Below are 20,192 nucleotides of genomic sequence, written 5' to 3'. Positions count from 1 at the left end.
CCCAATGAATCAGTATTAAGATGTTGGGTATGGGACCAGGAAGACTATCCACAGACATTCCCCACTCTCAGGGATCCAATACTCAGGATTACCCTGAGGGCTAAAACAGAACTTCAGCTGCAGCTTCTCCTCTTCCTTTCCCTGTCTCCTGTGGATTCCAAAGACCATCCCAACCTACCCTTCCCTACTCACTTCATATCTGAGTCCCATCACACAACTGGGGTGGACACCCTCTGGTCATTTACTCACCACATCTTCCAGAAGCTGAGTTAGGATGTCTGCAGATCTACTACATTGTCTCTTACCCCACAACTGATTTTAAAAATTGCACCTATCAGTGGAGTAGAACATCAGAGACAGCTTACTCTCTTCCTTCTGCATGCCTCCAGTGCACCTGAAGATCATCTCCCCTGCATTCCTCTTCCTCCAGATTCCAACACCACCAAGAATTTTCCCTTGAACACATCAGCCAAGAAGGCCATGAAAAAGGCAACAGTCACTCAACACGCCTTCTGAAACTCCAGAGAAAAAAACACAAACCCAGGAACAAAACTCCCATGCAAAAAAGATGAAGTTAGAAACCAGCACCTAGACCTATTATCACCCTAAACCCAGATGCCTAGCAGAGGAACATAATTAATAAAAGCCAGGGCACTAAGTCACCACGACAACCCAGGTATCCTACCACAGCAGGCCCTAAGTACACAAAACAATTGAAATACAAGGGACAAAGAACTAAAAACCAAATATATAGAGTGAATAGAGCCCCCTTAAAAGATGAATAAATACATTATATAAATTCATGAAAGTACAAACAAACAAACAAACAATGGGAGGAAATCAATAAACTCCTCCCAGAAAGCTAGGAAAATGAAAACAATTGGAATAAAACAATAAACCTCTTAAATAAAGCCAATATAAAGCAAACAAATTGTTAAAGGAAACAAATACTACTGTTTAAGTCCTAAAAATAGAAATGAATACAATGAAGAAAACAGAAACTGAGGGAATTCCAGAAATGAAAAATTTAGGATTACAAAGGGAAATTACAAAGGCAAGAACCACCAATAGAATAGAGAAATGTTAAATGTTAACCTCAGAACAAGATTGCTTTTCCCTCTGAGCAGGCTGGCTTAGCAAAAGGTCACAGCTGTTTCTCTGCAAGACCAACAGGAGTTCATTTGAATGACCCCTGGCTTGTTTTATGGCTCAGGGCTGTGACATCACTCTAAATAATTTCATTCTTTCCTTTCTATAACTTTTTATTACAAAATATTTATACAGTGCTTTGCCTGTATGTGTCTGTGTGCTGTGCCTACCAAGGGCAGAAGAAAGCAGGAGATGACTGGGACTAGAGTTACAACAAATGGTTAGCTACCATGTGGGTTCTGTGAATGGAACCTGGGTCCTCTATAAAAACACCCAGTGCTCTTAATTGCTGAGCTGTCAATCTAGCTCCTTTTTTATTTAAAATTTATTTTCATAAATTTTTAAATGAAAGATATTACATCACTTTCCCCTTTTATCTCTTCATTCCATCCCTTCCCAAATCCTTTCCAAATTCTCCTGTTTTTAAGTGTAGGTGAATAAGTATGCTGAAATATATTAATACAATCTGCTGCATCTATATTTATTGGCTTTATATCTATATGGAAAATGGGCTGACCATGTTGTATTGGCTAAAGAATTAGGGAGCCCATCTTTGTCTGAGGTTAATTCTCTCAGAACTCTACTTTTTAATCAGCATCTGGTATCTGACCTTGACTGGGTTACCTTGGACAGGAAACATAATCAAGAATAGAAAACTTAGGTTGGAAAATACCTTATCAGTTAAGAGCACTGAAGATTCTTTCAGAGCATTCAGCTTCCATTCCCAGTACATATGGAGAGTCACTAATATCTCAAACTCCAGTATCAGGAGTCCTGACAACATCTCCTTGCTTCTCTGTCCACCATAAGAAGTGGAGTCTTTGACCATAAAAGTTATTTTTCAAGCTGCAAGCAGTAGTACATTCTTTTACTGCCAGCAAACTGGGCACAGAGGCAGGAAGATCATTGTGAGTTTTAAAGCCTGTGCCACAGTCTACACAACACACACACACACACACACACACACACACACACACACACACACACATACAGAGAGACAGAGACAGAGAGACAGAGAGAGAGAGCAAGAGAGAGAACTGAATTACATACAATAAAAAGAGCATTGGAGAATTAGAACAACACTATACCTCTTAAAGTCATTTGAAGTTTCTAGTACTGGTGCCCATAAAATCATTTTCAAAAATAAATATGGCCAAGCATGAGAGCACATTCCATTAATTCTAGTCATTGGGAGAAACTGAACATTTGACTGTGGCCACTACCTTATCATGTGACCTGAACTGCCCATTGTCATCTGGGTGTTATCCAACCCACCAAGTCATAAAGTCAGACATGCATAGCTACTGTGGGATTGTTTTTCTGTATTCTGTGAATGTGTGTTGCTTCCATTGGTTAATAAAGAAGCTGCTTTGGCCTATGACAAGGCAGAACAGAATGAAGTGGGTAATCCAAGAGAGATACAGCAAGAAGAAAGACGGAGTCAGAGGAGATGCTGCGACCCAAAACAGCTGTGGTCGTGGTGCACACTTGCAATCCCAGCACTTGAAACACAGAAGAAGGAACAGAATTTCAAGGATTCAAATGAGATCAAGGTCACTATGGGCTACCTGAGAGCCTGTTGTAAAAAAAACTCTACTAAATACACAATAGCAATAAAGTCTAACAGAGACAAGATCAAACAGATTTCCTATAATGGGGGCAAAAACTGAGGAGATGTAGCAAAGGCTTTGCTTTGCAAGTAACAGCAGTGATTACTTTTATTGGGGACATAGGGTTGATTTCTAGCATTGACATGGAAGCTCATAGTCATCTTTTATTCCAGTTGCAGGGAATCTGACATCCACTTCTGGCTTTGATAGGTACCAGAAATACAAGTGGTACACAGACATGCATGTAGGCAAACTACAAACATAGGAAACCTTAAATTAAAACTGCCATCTTCTTTTAAGAAATGTGCTAAGAAAAAAAGTGGGTCAGGAGTAGCTACATATTGTGTGGATTACAAACATAAAAAGGCAATAGTGTAAAATCAAGCACCAGGATTGCATACAGTTTTAGTAGGCTGAAGTACAGACAAGTAGCACTCTTGGATTCTGGCTATGCATAATTTCTTGTTCACCTCCTTCTTAACCCAGGGTCCCTACATTCACAGAAAACACCAAACTGGTCCTAAAAGCCACACTGGATAAACAGGTTTATCTCTGTGACAAAGCAAGGCACTGAGTTCCCCTACAAGGAGCATAACCTGTTCTTAGTGGCCTAGAAGAACATACTCTGGGAGTGTAGGAAAACTTTATTCCTTAATTTCTATTTGTCTGGCCCATTCTGGGACATTGTTTCAGTTATAAAAAAGTAATAATAGTATCACTTAAATAAACATAATGTCTCCAAACTACCATATGACTAAAAATGTATCCTGAATTTAAGTAATCTGAACTCAAAATTCCTAACTTCTGACTGAAGAATAAAAAAAAATCTAGCCTAATGGTTATCTATTTGTAAGCAAGAGCTACATTTGTTAGATGATTTCACATTTGCTGCAATACACAATCATTTAATTAGACATTTATCAGGGGAGAAAATACCTGGAAAATAAATGATAGTTTATTGGACACACAACTGTAATCCCAGCTTTTGGAACATAGTAGGATTACCTGAAGGATGAGACTAGCATGATCTATATAGATGAATTCCAGGAAAGCTACCCAACAAAACTAGTTCAGATATATTGAATAATCCATTAATTATAATTTTAAAAACCGGGCACATATAATTTAGCTACAACATTTTTTAGGCTTTATGACAAAATGAAAGGCAATTCCTTACACAGTCTCAATATTATCCACAAGAAAAACATGAGTCTTTGTTCAAAGACAAACTGTATGAAACAAAAGCCTTAAAAACTAAGAAAAGAAGTCATCTAACTGCACAATTTTCTACTATAACAAAAGTAGAGGAAGTAAAATCTCATATAAAAGATTTATTAAGCAAAGAGCTTGATCTATTTACTTAGATCATAAAAAAGAAAAAAATATGTTCAGACATCACACAAGTACTTCTAAGGAAGAAAGCAGCTCAGTGGAAGAGCTACTGCCTAGCATGAGCCCTGTCTGGGTTTCACTCCAAGATGAAATTTTCTAGAATAAAAAATCTTATATATAAAAAATTATATTTCTAAGAGCAAATAAGCCTTTTAAAAGAAAAGCTAAGTGATAATGATGATTCAGAACTAATTTGTGAAGACATCACCACAAAAGACAAACAGCAAACAAAAAAAATCAGATGTGAATGAAAAACAAGATTTCTTCAACTCTGAACCCAAACCTGTGCAGTATGAAAAAAGGAGCAACATTGTCACAGTTTACATGTTTAAATCATAAGCTGGGCAGTGACTTGTGTGGGGCTAAGAGCTACAATAAAAGGCCATCCTCTCATGAGTATGGAATTAAAAGCTACCTCAGCCTCCTGAAAACCAGGTCACAAAATAAATAAGTCTGGCCAAAAATTTTTACCCCCCTTGATTTATTCTGCTTTTTCAAAGTACAACCTACGTTGACATTTATTGGACATATAAAGACTATCTCAGCCAGATGTGGCAGCCTAGACTTTAATCCCAGGACTCTGGAGTTCAAGGCAAGCAGATCTCTGAGCTTGAAGCAGGCCTGCTCTGCTCAGCAATGCCAGACCCATCAAGGAAACATATTGAGACTCTTTCAAAGACCCTAAATGAAGGCCAGACATGCTGGTATAAGCTTTTATTCACAGCACTTGTGAGTCAGAGGCAGGAGGATCTGTGTTTAAGTCCAAGGCCAGCCTGGTCTATATGAAAGCTGCAAGACAGCTAGGGCTACAGAAACAGAATGTGTCAAAAATGAAACCAAATCCAAACAAAGTCTATTTTTATTAGATCAAAATATAAAATCCTTTATTACTTAAGCTTTAAGAGTCTTTAAAATTTCAGTGTCTCAGAAAGTAACTACCATTTTTTTAGGATTGATTTATTTTTAACATTTAAAAGTATTTTTTCATCTTACATACCAACCACAGTTCCCTGTTCCTCCTCTCAACCTGCTCACCCCACCTTCACCCACACCATCCCATCCACTCTTCAGAGAGGGCAAGGTCTCTAATGCAGATTTGACAATGTCTGGAATATCCAGCTGAGTCAGGACCAAGTCCCCAACACCTTTGCATCAAGGCTAAGCAAGGTATCCCTCCATAGGCAAAATGCTCCAAAATGCCTGTTCATCCCGTAGGGAAAATCCTGGTCCCACTTTCAGAGGTGCCACACACTACAGAGCCTCACAACTGTCAGTCACAGTCTGAGGATCTAATTTGGTCTTATTGAGGTTCCCTGCTGTGGGATGGTCTGTATGTCAAATGTGTTGCTGATTGGTCAATGAATAAATCACTGATTGGCAGTGGCCAGGCAGGAAGTATAGGCGGGACTAACAGAGAGGAGAATTGAGAGAACAGGAAGCTGGGTGGGAGAGACACTGCCAGCCGCCATCAGGATAAGGAAGATGTAAACTACCGGTAAGCCACAAGCCACGTGGCAAGGTATAGATTAATAGAAATGGATTAATTTAAGCTGTAAGAACAGTTAGCAAGAAGCCTGCCACGGCCATACAGTTTGAAACCAATATAAGTCTCTGTGTTTACTTGGTCGGGTCTGAGTGGTTGTGGGACTGGCAGGTGAGAGAGATTTGTCCTGACTGTGGGCCAGGCAGGAAAACTCAACCTACAAATGGCATCCAACGTGGTGGCAAGAGTTTCCACCTAAAACCTGAGAAAAAAGATTCTAAAACGGAGCTAAAAACAGTTCCTAGTTGTCTCTTTCAAGTTAGCGTCAGCCTGCCGGTTTGAGCTACTGGCGGGTTCCTAGCGTGCGTGCATGCTCGACCTGCAGTATGGCAGGAATGAGGCCTCTGCAAGTGGCATATTAAGCTGTGTGGTGGATTTAGCCTTTGCTAGTACAAAAAAAAAAGAGGTTTCTGGGCTACACGCTGCTTTGATAGAAGCATAGATCCACTATTTCTGAGAGTTGATGGCTCCCAGAGCTGGCAGAAAACTTATCACCGCCATGTTGGGAAGCTGAAGTGAAAACTCAACCTACAGTTCCCCAATTTTCAGTCCAGAGTCTTTGAGCTCCCACTAGCTCAGCTCAGCTGTATCTGTGGGTTTCCCCATCATGATCTTCCCACGTAATCCCTCCTCCCTCTCTTTGACTGGATTCCAGGAGCTCAATCCATTGCTAAGCTATGGATCTCTTCATCTGCTTCCATCATATACAGTTACTGCCTTATATGGTACTGATAAAGATTCAAAATCATTCTTCTAAACCACTAATATTAAATGCAAAATTACTTTATGCAACTTCTCCTCATAGTAGCCAAAGTATTCAAAGTATCACACTTGACAAATATTTATGTTATGGCTACCAGGAATGACTACTTTTATAGGGTAAGTCCTTGTCAGAACATGCTGTTATGTCATACAAATAAAAAATAACAAACCAAAGAAAAACATCCAGTTCTGTGCAAATTTATTCAACACATATCTGAAGTGTTCTTTAAATACTAATACTGTTTTTAAAAGTTTCTTTCAGGGTGTACGTATGCATATTTGTCTGTGTATGTCTCTTTGTGTGAATTGTGTGTGTTTGTGCATGTGTTTGTGTGTATGTGTTTGTGTGGTGTGTGTGGTTTATGTGATCTTTGTCTCTGTTTATGTTTGTGTGACTTTGTGCACATATTTGTGTGTATGTGTTTTTGTGTTTGTGTATATAGTTTGTGTGTGAGAGCAGTGTGTGTATATTTTGTGTGGTGTACAAGTTTATATGAATATTGTGCATGTATTTGTATATATGTGTGTGTGTGTGTGTGTGTGTGTGTGTGTGTGTGTGTGTGTGTGTGTGTGAAAGAGAGAGGTGTGTGATATTGGTATCTGTTTGATGTGTAGTGCACATACATGCTAGACCCCATATACAGTGGCCAATGAACAACTTGGAGGACTTGTTTCTCTCTATCATAAGTTCCCAGGAACAAGCTTATTGCACTTGCACAGCAATGTGCTTTGACTTGATGAGTCATCTCAAAATCTCACTAATACATGTAAACAAACTTTATAAAATAATTGGTGGCACCTAAAGTCAGTGCAAATATACTGTCTTGTGTGATTGCTTTTTGAACAAACAAGAACTAACTCAGGTTTACTACTTAACCATCTTAGGTGAATTTCATGATTGGGGAGATTTTAGTTATTAATATTATTTTACCTGAAACAACAGTGGCTACAATTACCCAAATTCCCTATATCCACTGGTCTACAAAGCTGTTAACACCACTTTGAAACTTCTCTAGTGCTAAACATTAGATAGATAACTTTGTCACAGAACAAAGTTGGCAACTCTAGATATACAAATTATAATACCATCCATTAGTATAGGCAGGTGACGGGGAAGTCCTTAAACTTTAAAATATATAGAATACACGTACTAGCAAATAATCACTCTAGTGTGAAGATTCCACATGATGCTAACGTGAGATTTCCTACTTCTCTGAAATTTTCTAGGGCTGCAAATTGCAAATACCAACATTAAATAATTCTTATTTAAAATTCCATTTTCTAGGATCCATCTCCTAACTGGTATGAGTCAGTGTAACTTAGACGGTGTTGAGTAAGCTGGAGTAAGGTCGTACTGAAATCTGACAAGCAGGAAAACTTGGTTACCATTATCCTGAACTTGTTGAGTATTTGTTTTTAAATCCCCCATATCATTTCCTCAAAGCATGAATGGCACAATGGATGTGAACAAATGCCCTCAGTCTCTGTGGACTCTCTTATATAGCTCCATTGGCTGAACCACTTTCCTTTCTAACCCTACAAGAAACAATAAACTCAGGCCTTCTGATTTAACACTAACCATTTATTATTAATAGAATCACATGATATATAACCCCAGCATTCAGAAGCTGGGAGTCCATGAATCAATGGCCTCCCTGAGCTAGAAAACAAAACAACAAAATAATTCAATTCAAGATAGTAAGGAGAGTCCTAACAATTTCAAGTCCTTTGCAGTCAGAAATATCATATTTTAGGTACCTTTATTTTTTTTATTCCAAAATTGTTCTCTGTTGGTGGGATTAAATTCTCGAACCAGAAGCAACTCAGATAATTAACAAGGTTTTTTTGGGATATTTTTTGTTGCTTTTTTTTTTTTTTTTGGTTAATACCCCTAGGCCACAGTACCTCTTTGTGGGAACTTAGGATAGAAATTTAAGATAATATATGAAGAGAAAATATAAAGAAGAACTGCTTTCAGGCTTTCTCTTTTGCTTTGTCACTGTTCCATGCTAAGCAACCTCTCTTATCCAGCCCAGGCCCATTTTCTTAGAGATATAACCAACTCAGTGGAAGAGCCTTCCCACATCAATCAAAATCAGCTCAATCTCTCTCAGACTTAACAACAAGATATTTTGGTCTAGGAACGCTCTCAACTGATGTGCCATGAGATGACTCTAGGCTATGTCATGGTTACAGCTGAAGCTAATTAGAAAAAAAAATAGTATATGAAGAGGTTTTTAAAGATCCAATGCCAATGTATTAATTGTATCAATCACTTAAGCTGCAAAAACAGAAACATGAAGATAGCAACAACCAGAAGCCACCCATATGCCAGGAAATGTGAAGAGACAAGCATCTAAGATCAAGAAGAGAGAACTAAAACTTTATCTCCACAAAAAAATTCACAAACCAACCAATAAACAACAAACTCATAACAAGAAATTTTCAGAATACAAAATTGTTGAAGGTCCATCATTTTCCAGAGAAACAACAATATAATTAGATGATAATAAAACTAACAACATAGATGGCACTGCAGAAAAAAATGAGATGGAAAAAGATATCTACAAATATAACATGGTCCCTTAAACAAGAACAAAAGATTCTAATTAAAATCAATCTACAAGAAATCACTGACCAGCACACATCCTGTACAATAATTCTCTCTTTTGCCAATAATAGAAAATGTGTTGTGTGAGGAGGATCTGCCACCAAAATTGGAGAACTTCACTTCAAGTTTTCTGATGTTTTAATTTTATAGAAAATAGTTTGACTTCTTAGAGGATCTCATTCTTTTATGATAAAGAAAAGAAAGTCTGTTAAGAACATTTAGACACCATTTTCCCCCTATGATTGATGATTGCTTATAAATATGAAGCAAAGTGAAGATATGAAAACTTTTTAAAACAAAATAAAAAACAATAGATTTTGAAGGTATCAGTGTACACCTAACACAACTTGTTTTGCTCTAATTGCTTTATAAATCATAAGCATTTTGAAAACAAGCTTTTTTGCAATTTTTTGCATATGTTTGTACATGAGAAAGAATGTTTTCCATACATATACAGGATCTGGAATAGTAGATAATTATGATCCTCTCAACTTGAGTGTTGGTATCAGAACTCAGGTCATTGTGGGAGCCCGTTCTCGGGTTCCTCGTGGCTTTACCCAGCAGGTCCACATAGAGGATGATTAGACCACGGGCCTGAGTGCAGGTGTCTGGGATGGTCTGCACTTGGCTGTGCTGGGGGAGGAGGTCTTTTGCTCCACCCCTTGGCGTCTCTATAAAAACCCTGGGGCAGAGACAGTCGGGGCCCGTTGGAATAGCTTCCAGGCCCTCTCGAGGCTATCCTTTATTTTCTATCTGTTTATCTCCACGATATTCTCCGCAATAAATCCTTCTATCTAATATTTCCTGCTGCTCGCACTCAAGAAAACTCTGGGGAACTGTGGGGGTGGTTGGGTAAACGCCCCACAGAATGGCGCCATGAACAGGGACTAAAGAAAAAAAAGGGACTAAAGAAAAAGGGGGGACTAAAAAAAAGGGGGGGACTAAAGACAAATGAACAGGGACTAAAGACAAAGTAATAGGGACTAAAGATAAAGGAAAATAATAGTTTTATTACAGAGTTTTTGGCGAAAGTGCTGAGTCAGCCCTGCCAGTGGATAAGGCATGCCGGTGTTATGGAAAATATATATATTTTTTATATATATTGAGAGGCAGGGGTTTTATCCTCGAGAGAAAAGGAAAGCGGACTGGAAGGATGTCTGATGCTGGAGCGAAATTCTCTTCTGTCAAAATTTTCTATCTTCTATCCCTTTCTCAATTTCTATCTGTATAAGTATAAGGCATAGGATAGTAAAATAGCATAGGAAAAATAAGTATAAGGCATAGGATAGTAAAATAGTGTAGGAAAAACTTAGAAGTGTAAGATTGTGTAGGAAAAAATAAGTAAGGCAACTAGACAGAAAAACTCTCCAATTTTCTAACTTTGGGGGCTATAAACGCAAACTGGGAAAAAAATTTCTTTGGGCTTTACGGGCAGTAAAAAAGCTCTTCTTTGAGCTTATGGGGAAGAAAAAGTTTCCTATGGAAGCTTCTTGACCTGGAGACAGCTGAAATGCTGAATCCAAGCAGCAGGAGAAAATGATTTCTCCCTGAGGCAAATATGGGGGTGTAAAAAGCCAAAAAATTTAAAGTTGGGAAGTTTTGGGAAAAGTTGGTCTTTCTCTCTTGGGGAAAAAAATCTTTCTCTTAAACTATAAAGCTTTTCTTGGAAAATTTGGGGAAAAAAATCTCTCTAAAAAGCCTTCATCTTTCTCAAAAGCTCTTAAACTTAAAAACTAAAGCCTTTAACTTGCTCAGGACAAAAATTAGAATCACCTGAAGATATTGGTATGGGGACCACCTGTGATTAGCTCAAAGGGAAAACAACAAACCACCAAAGACAGCAAAACCTAAGTTCTTTCAAGCTTTAAAAATCCTCCCTGCAATGCAGGAGGCAGGGACAAGTTCCTAAAAACCTCTCTTCTAAACTCTGTCTCTTCAAGCCAGTAAAAGACAGTGGGTCAGAGTACCCTGAGGGAAATGCTTGGGAGAGTGTGGGTAAAGAGCTACAGAGAGCCCAAAAGGTCCAGAAACTTTACCTAAGAAAAGCAAAAAAGCCAAGTTTTCAGTTACAGCGGAACTGAGGCATCAAGGGTTTTGTTTCTGAGTGAGCGTCTTTGAAAAGGTGCTCCTAATCATCCTAATGCAAAGGTCCCCTGAAGCAATGCAAACTGTTAGCATTGTATGCTCACTTCTGACCAAAAACCCAGAGGTGACTGGCCAGCATCTCTGAGTTGGGGTGCATTTCAGGGATACTAGGGTTCCTGCTGTTGTAAAATTCCTGGAGCCCAGAGCTGAGGCAGGAAGGTGCAGGACCCAGGGGAAGATTGCTAGTGAACAAACAAAACTAAAGCTAGTGGGAATGGCACAGTTCTCTGCTTTCCTACAAGTCCCGGGGTTGATAGGTCCACAGCTGCAAAAAGAAATCTGAGAAAAGCTTTCCTATCAGAGTAAGGACCTTTCTGGGAAAACAGTAAAGCTGAACTGTGTCTGAAGCAGTTGTGCTGCTGAGTCAGAACACTGTCTGGGGAAAGAGCCCAGCCAGGGCAGGACAGAACTATCCAGGAGTAAAGCTTCCTTTTCTGTCAGAGAAAGCATCTCTTTGAGAAAAGCTTTGTTTCAACTGACTCCCTGAGATGAGGGAGTGTAGCCCTGAGGGGTGATTGCCTCTGGCATAAGCTCTGTCCTTGAGCACCCAGACAAGCAAATGCAACCCACTGGGGGACTGGGCCAGGTGAAGGCCTGATGAGGCAAAACACCTGTCCTAAAGGGAGTTTAGAGATGGCAAAAACCTCCCTTGTTAGATTTTCAGTCTATACGTAAACCACACAGACCCCGAAAACAAACGGACAAAAAGCCCCTACCTTCAGTAGCAGGGAAAGCTGCCACTGTAGTGTCGGAAACTGTTTCTGGGGTAGAGGGGACAAACTGAGACCAAACTGGGAACTGTCTGGGAAAAAGACTCCAAAGAAACAGAAGGGACATAATCCTCCCCAGAAAATACATGACCTGTGAAAAGCTGCTAGGCTTTGGGGCACATTGGAGGGAAGAAAGCCCCTACCTCCAAAGGCAGTTAGAGCAACAGAGCAGGCTGAGATATCTGAAGCTCTGCATTTGTGGGGAAAGGAACAAGCAAAATGAGAATAAAATCAGTGGTAGAAAATCTCTCCAAAGGAGCCATGGAAAAGCTCTGTTGTAAAAGTTTTTGTTTTTCACTGACTGGCTAAGGCCAACACAAGCCGGAGGAAAGTTGCTATCAGAATTGCCCACCTCAATGCGCGCTAACGAGGCAGGTGCAGTTCTGATTTGGGGGCCAGTGTCAAATGAAGGAGAGACACCTGTTGAAGCCAGCTGAGAGACCAGAAACCTCCCAATGTCCCAAAGCTGAAAATGTAAAATGCTTGTCCAAATCTCAGGTTGCAAAAGCAAAAAACTTTGTTCAAACCTCCCGGGCAAGAATTTGTAAGCAAGTCTGGTAAAAGAGAACCAGTTGACTCTCAGACCCAAAAAGAACTATGGGAAATGACTGATATAAGGGAAATGATATAAGGGACTGATATTATGGACTGATATGGGAAATGCATTCTGGGAAAGGTATATTTTTCCACTAAAGATGGTGACATTGCCCTGAAACACTTCTGTCAGCTCGAAAATATGTTCCTGGTAAACTTAAAATACAGCTTTTAAAAGAATAAGGAGGAAAATCATCTAAGAGTTTAAGTGTCAGTTCCAATGAAAAATTGAAAGGATATGGAACTAGGTGCTTCGCGGTTTGGGGCTCCGTTGGTAAAATGCCTTATTTACCCTAATAGCTGTGCAAAGTTTTTTACAGTAGCTAGATGACAAAAAGCTACCTATAAGAGCAAACAAGCCACTTAAAAATCCTTAAAACAAGGGAAAGACAACGTTATACACTGAACGCTGTCTTAGATATGAAGAAACTTATGTTGAAATTAAAAAAGTTCTTTGCCTTTTGAACAAACTACCTGCAATGAGTAATTCCTTTCCAAATCTAATAAGGAGACAAGGAAACAGGCATTCAAAAAAGAAATGACTGCTTTATAGATGGGAAACAAACTTCAGAAAATCTAGCTGTCTTACAAAAGAGTTGCTTCACCTGAAAGTTCCTTATAAAAAAATCAATGCTAAATATTACAGCTGCTAATAACATCAGGAGTTAAAGCTAATGAAGTGAAAATACTAAATCCTGAAAATGCTTTTTCTCAAAGTAAGCTAATGAAGGATATGTTTCATGAAAGAACATCTATGTTCTTGACTCCTTTGAATAGTAACAGTTTTGGTGAAAATATTGGAACTAACAACAACCAAGTCAAAATGTTTCAATAAATTGAAGATGCTATTCCACAAAAGAAAGCTGCCATGCTTTGCAGGCCATATTAGAGCTCACTCCAAACTTCCTGGTCCTTTAGCTGAGGGTAATGCGAAATGGAAAGATCCCTGCTCGGGATTATGGAAGGGTCCCGATCCTGTGTTAATATGGGGTCAAGGACATGTTTGTGTTTTTTCACAAGAGGAGAATGAAGCTTGGTGGTTACCGGAGCGTTTTGTAAGGAGCATGGAACTAAGCAAGGTCAGCTCCAATGACGTTCCTACAAAGAAACCAGAATGAAAGTGGCTCGATTAGTATTTCTGAGGTTTTGTCACTGGTTAATGCAAGCAGTGCGGAAATGGAGTTCAGAGCTGTGCCACTTTTGGCCTTACTAGCTCCTTTAGAAAAGTACTTTATATCACCTAATAGCTGTGCAGTACTCTGCGAAGAGCTTTACAGCAGCTAAATACGGTAATTTCACTCAGCGTGAAGTGAAGTTTTTCCATAGAACAAACCAAAAGTACTGCTGTAATAGAAACGTTTGTCTGAATTGAAGTACTTAGGGGAACTATTATGAATTTGGGTGAAGGGACAGCCTCTAGTTAAAAACCGTCTACCGCTGACAGTGCATCTCTGCCGGTTTGGAATGGCTGAGAGAACTCAGCAACTTTGGAGTGTGGCTTCATCCTGGGAAGTCCCCTAGCAACAACTATCACAATTCTATAACAACACTCACTAAATCCCAGTGTGATATAGCAAAGCTGACTATAAACTCTAAACTTTAGAAATGATGTACGTACTTCCTGTCTAGTTAAGAGAATCTTTCTAATAGAGATAGTGATAATAATTAAGAGTAAGAAATAGAAAAAGATGAAAATAAGATGTGAGTTTGTAGAAATTATTCTGTCTTGTTAGATCTGTGTTAAAGAAATCTTTAGGTGTTTGCTATGTTAAATATATGCTAATGGTAGCCCTATATAAGTTTGTAAGATAGATCTATAGAGTTCCTTTAAGAATAAAAGCTTGCAAGAAATATCTAAGGTAGTCTTAAGACATGTAGTAATAAGCTTGTAAGAAGTGAAGATACTAGTTGTAAATGTAAGTTTAAATAAGAAATAAGATGGAATGAATACAAGTATATAAGTAATAAGAAATATATTTGCTAAAGTAGTTCTAGAGTTTCCTTAAGGAGTATAAATAGATGTTATGTGAGTTTGTAAAAAAGTGTAAATGTTAAGTGTGAGTCTATGCTTAATGTATATGATGAAAAAACCTGAGATCTAGAAGTTAGTGTCCTAGAAGACTGCAAAGCAGGCAGTCTGAGCAGTTTTCAAAAGTTCCAGAAGCCGCTAAGAAGCTAAGAATGGCAGACTCCAGAACCAGCACAACAAGTCATCCGCAGCTGAGATCCGTGGAAAATCGACGCAACACAGAAAAACCTGAGCTAACATCAAAAACGGTGCAGTTTAGAATACTACTGTACCTAAAAAGGTCTCCAGCTTGAGAATGAAAGTTGCAGATATGCTTGTTTTAACTAAAATTGTTAACTGCAAAAAGTTTTGGTTGAAAAACGTCTCTTCATTATTTGAAGTGAAAGCCGAAGTGAAAGCCCGATACCAGAATTTATTTCTTGTTTGAACTTTTTGAAGTTAAAATGAGATAAAACTACAAAAAGATTTTGGTTATGGATTTCTTCATATTTGGAAGGCTCGTACCAGAATTTATCATTTGAATTTTGCGACTTAAGAAATGAAATGAACAGTAGAGATTTCATTGCAATGGGACTATTTTGAGTTTACTTATAGTAATGACCTAGGAACTGTCTGCTGGAATTGGATTAAAAATGGAACTGTTTAAATGAGGAAATTTATTATTTCTACCTAGAATCAAGATGCAGTTTTGTGTATGCATATATGCTTTATTAATTGGTGATTCATGAATTGTTTTGTGGAACTGTTTATGTAAAAATGAAATTACTTACAGAACTGGTTTTGTGTTATAAATGGAACTGTTTAAATGGAAAAGTTTGGGTTTTCTAACTAGGCTTGAGATTTTGCTTAAATTATAAAGAAAAGGGGGAGAGTTAATATTCTTTAGTCTAATTTCAAAAGTTGTTTGAGTGGATTAATGTCATGTTTTTGTTAGTAAGAAATGCAAATGGGGTATATTAAGAGACTACTTTTAAAGTGTAAAGAGTTTTATTAAGAAACTGCTTTTGGATGTTTTGCTAAGTTTTCAAAGTGTTAATGGTTAGATTGAGAAGATTGTTTTTCAATATGGGTTTGTAGGAATTGTATGAGTTTGGGTTCTTCTAACTAGGTTTGAGATTTTGCTTAAAAAATTATAAAGACAAGGAGGAGTTATGAGGTTGAATTATGTTTGCAGAAATTATATTTACCCTATTGATATTAATGCACCCTGGTTTTGTGGAGTTAAGGAATATTTAAGTTTGATGTGAATACATTGAAGTTTTTCCTATGTTCTGTTAGCAAGAAAATTCAAATGATTAAGAGTTAAAGTTGTAAGACGGAGAAAATTGTTAACTATATATCGCACCAAATATGCTAATTCAAATGGTTCTGTTAAGAGTTTGCTTTGAGTTAGAAGATTGAGAGAATTGTGACTATGTATAGCAATATTTATGTTAACCTGTTAATGGTAATGATGAAGCTAAGGGATTCTTTAAGTTTGTAGTCGCCTTAAGAGTTTTTGGCTTAGAAAGGGCTTGAGGCAGCTAAGACTGCTGTAGTCACCTTGGACCTAATTCAAAAGAGAAATGCCATCCTTATCATCCTCTACTCCCATACTGGGAGGTGTAACAGCTATGGAGATTGCTGTAAGCCATTAATAGTTATTTTTTATATATATTAAGAAAGGGGGACCTGTGGGAGCCGGTTCTCGGGTTCCTTGTGGCTTTACCCAGCAGGTCCGCATAGAGGATGATTAGACCACAGGCCTGAGTGCAGGTGTCTGGAATGGTCTGCACTGGGCTGTGCTGGGGGAAGAGGTCTTTTGCTCCACCCCTTGGTGTCTCTATAAAAACCCTGGGGCAGAGACAGTCAGGGCCTGTTGGAATAGGTTCCAGGCCCTGTCAAGACTATCCTTTATTTTCTATCTGTTTATATCCGCAATAAATCCTTCTATCTAATATTTCCTGCTGCTCGCACTCAAGAAAACTCTTGGGAACTGTGGGGGTGGTTGGGTAAATGCCCCACACCTTTTCAGGTAGAGAACCTTGAATAATGCAGTTGTATTTTCCTTCACCTGCCCACTGAGGAAGATGTGCTGACTAACAATAGTGTTCATAAACACATTTTTCATAGCTGAGTTATTATCTTAATATCACACTATCCGTGAAGGCTACTCTGTATTATTATTCATTTGCCAAAAGTTTTCTCTGTTTTTCTGTAATAAACTTCCTAAAACAATGGACCTTTTTTATTCATTGTGATGAAGTTCCTGCTTTTCTGTGCTGGTTGTCTGAAGTCCCTATGACAACCAGGTAAAAACTACCTTCAGTTCACCTGATGTCAGTATTAAGTCACACAATAAACACTCTCCTCGTGTGTCTTTACATCTCTCTTTAGTTTTTAATATTCCGGGATCCCTTTTACCTGTGTGACAAGGAATCACTCCACCCCATATAGTTTAGTGGTCTGTACAAGGTAGCTAGCCACATTTTGTCTTTGGGGGGCAAGAAGAAGTGCCTATGGAGTAGATGGAGAAAACAGTCAGCTATTGGAGCCATGGGCAAGTGCTATCAATATGCACATCTCTACTCATTTAGAAAAAGTCTTTGTCTAGGGTGGAAGGCAGGGTCAGGACCCATTGTGCTGTGTCTTTAAGCACACTCTAACCCTGTGGGAGGTGCTGTTGTCACTCAGGCCTCACTAGCCAATCAGGCGCTCTAGGTGATTTGCCAGTCATAAGTCATGCAGGGTCCTTCCGGCCACTGGCTTCAGACTTGGTTTTGAAGAAGAGCTGGTTCCAGCAGTTTTGTGTGGTGTGCTGTGAGTTCTGCTGCAGGGAGCTGAGCAGAGAGAGAGCATGGCCAAGCTGGGAAACCATGACTTGGTGAGTGAAGGGCTGCTGTCCCCAGATGAGGTGGAGCAGATAATGAGGTGTGGGATCCAGTGTGGTGAGACTTCCTTTGATGTGGGTAGGATGGAACCTGCCTGCAGAATCCCAGTCCTGTGAAGTTCCATGTGGTACTCAAAACTCCCTGGACCCATGCGGGGGGGGGGGGGGGTGTGTGCTCTGAATAACTTTGGCCTGTGGGCTGAATTGGCTTACAGAATTTGGTGCAGGGAGCTGTGTGTAGAAACATCTTTGTGCCGAGTGAGGGTGGCCCTCACCTTTAATCCCAGCACAGGGGAGGCCAAGTTAGGCCAATCTCTTTGTGTTCAAGGCCAGCCTGGTCCACAGAGTGAGATCCAGGACAGGCATTTAAACAACAAAGAGAAGACCTGTCTCAAAAATCAAAAACAAAAAAGTAACGTTTTTGTTGTAAACTTAGACATCCTTTTGATGCACCCATGGAAAGCAGGTTGTCAAAAATGGAGAGTACCTTACAGTACCTTTTAGAGGTTCAGCACTTTGCATTTCTCTTTCATGTTTAAGATCCATTTTTAGTTAATTTTGTGGAGGTTGTAAAAGGCATCTCATGTGTTAGGTAACACTCCTCTATTAACATGTGATGTAGATGAGTATAATTGGTGATATAAAGGATTTACTAATTCTTTGCAGATAGTAAGTCTCACAAAATAGAATTTAGCTGAGGGAGGATTACCTCAAAAAACCAAAAACCTCAAAGGTAAGTGCATTGTAGTCAGGCCTGTTAGAGATTAGGAAAGTAGGATACACATTTGTTTGGCTCCAAACCATCACAAATGAGCCACTGCTTATTTAAAACAAACCACTGAATCAAAGTTTGGGACTCTAACAACCTGCTTATTGAGGCATTACAGGGTAACAACAAACTTTATATCCTGGCATGCCATGAAGTTCCAGTTTTCTTCTTGAGAAAAGCATAGTTCTGCCAGATGGACCATATGACAAATATGTCAACTTAATTGAAAAGTCAAATACTAGCTGGGTGGTGGTGGTGTTGGTGCACACCTATTTTCCCTGCACTCACTCAGGAGGCAGATGCAGGTTGATCTCTGTGAGTTTGAGGACAGCCTGTTCTGCAGAGTGAGTTCCAGGAAAGGCTCCAAAGCTACACAGTAAAAAATCTGTCTTGAAAATACAAAAAAAAGAAAGAAAGTAATAAAAGAAAAGTAAAACACTAATGTTTAAGGAATTGCTTGATCAAGCAAGGCTTTAATTTATGCCCTCAGGCATAGATTAGGAAAATTCTTGTGTGACCTAGTAATATCCTTGAACCTAGGGCTAGGAGACTTTCCCTAAGGGCCTGGTGTACTGATAATAAAACCGAGCCCCTTCCCGAAAGCCAGGAATATGCTTTGGTGAACTAGCAAAGGTCTGGAACCGGTGTTTTTGTGGTGGGGTTACTACAGATCCTGAGAAACCAACTCTTTCCCCGACATGGTGCTACAGTTATCAGTCCACAGTTCACTGTGGGCTTAGTCAGTAATGTTCCTGAGATGCCCTGGAAGCATTGTTTGATTAGCATCCTCTTTGAGTCTGCCCCATTGTATGAGAGTTTCTGCTGACATCCTAGAAGTTCCCCATTTCCTTTTATTTCACCCCTGGAAGTAGTATGCAAGGTGCTGTTCTTCTTAAGAAGCTTAGGTGACATGAGACATAGCTTGTGTAATGCCTCCCCACCCCAGCTTTTATCTTTTCTACCTTATACTTTTCCTCTCTTTCTCATCTTTTGTGACCTTCACCTCAGAACCCTGTCACTGAAGAAGATTGTACTGTTTCACATTAGTGGGATAACTAAGAAAGAATTTTGCACACGCCTTTAATCCCAGCACTTGGGAGGCAGAGCCAGGCGGATATCTGTGAGTTTGAGGCTGGGCTACAGAGTGAGTTCCAGGACAGGATCCAAAGCTAGAAACCCTGTCTCAAAAAACCAAAAAAAAAAGAAAGAAAGAAAGAATTTTGGAAATGTCTTTGTTGTGTAAGTCTTTCCTCTGTTTAAGTGAATAGACTTGCACTCTTCTGTCCCTATTTAAATTGCTGAAAGTGTAATCTAAAGCCTGAACCTAAATGTCACAAAGATGATTAGCATATGTGCAATGCAAAATCTCTTCTAAGCTGGGTTCTCTTTTAGCATTAACAAGTGATGGATGTATGTTATCATTAAAGAGATTTTTCTTCATTAATCTCTGAAGTGTGTTGAGTGACTTTTCCCTTGGAAAGTATTTTAATTTTAGAACAGCTGGATTTCAATCCTGTTAGAAAAATGTTTCTGAAACAAGTTCTCTTATGTTGACACTAGTGGCCTTGGTCCCTGTCTGTTGCTCTCTATGACAATGACTTTGCTGTTCTCTATATTACACATTAAAAATCTTATATTAAATGATTGTATCACCTCATGGTTTCAAAACTATCCATTTGAGTGATGCAGTTGAATATCCATTGTAGTAAAAGGAAAGAGATTTGCATGTGGAGCATGGTTTCTACCTTTAGACCAGAATAGAAGGAATAGTTTATTGTGTACACTGCTGGGGGAAACAGGGTAGGCAATCAGCTACTAGAGTCACCATTATAAAAACAAACCTGATTGTAGCAGGAAGAGTAATTTTGTAATTTCCCAGCATGTATTGATTGATGACTTGTGAATGAAGACAGACCAGACTGGTTGGTGTTCAATTTGGGAAGGTCAAC

The sequence above is a fragment of the Peromyscus californicus genome, unplaced genomic scaffold (assembly GCF_007827085.1).
Source record: "Peromyscus californicus insignis strain IS unplaced genomic scaffold, ASM782708v3 Scaffold_85__1_contigs__length_178635, whole genome shotgun sequence".
Taxonomy (NCBI): Eukaryota; Metazoa; Chordata; class Mammalia; order Rodentia; family Cricetidae; genus Peromyscus; species Peromyscus californicus.
Note: the sequence above shows the minus strand (reverse complement) of the source record.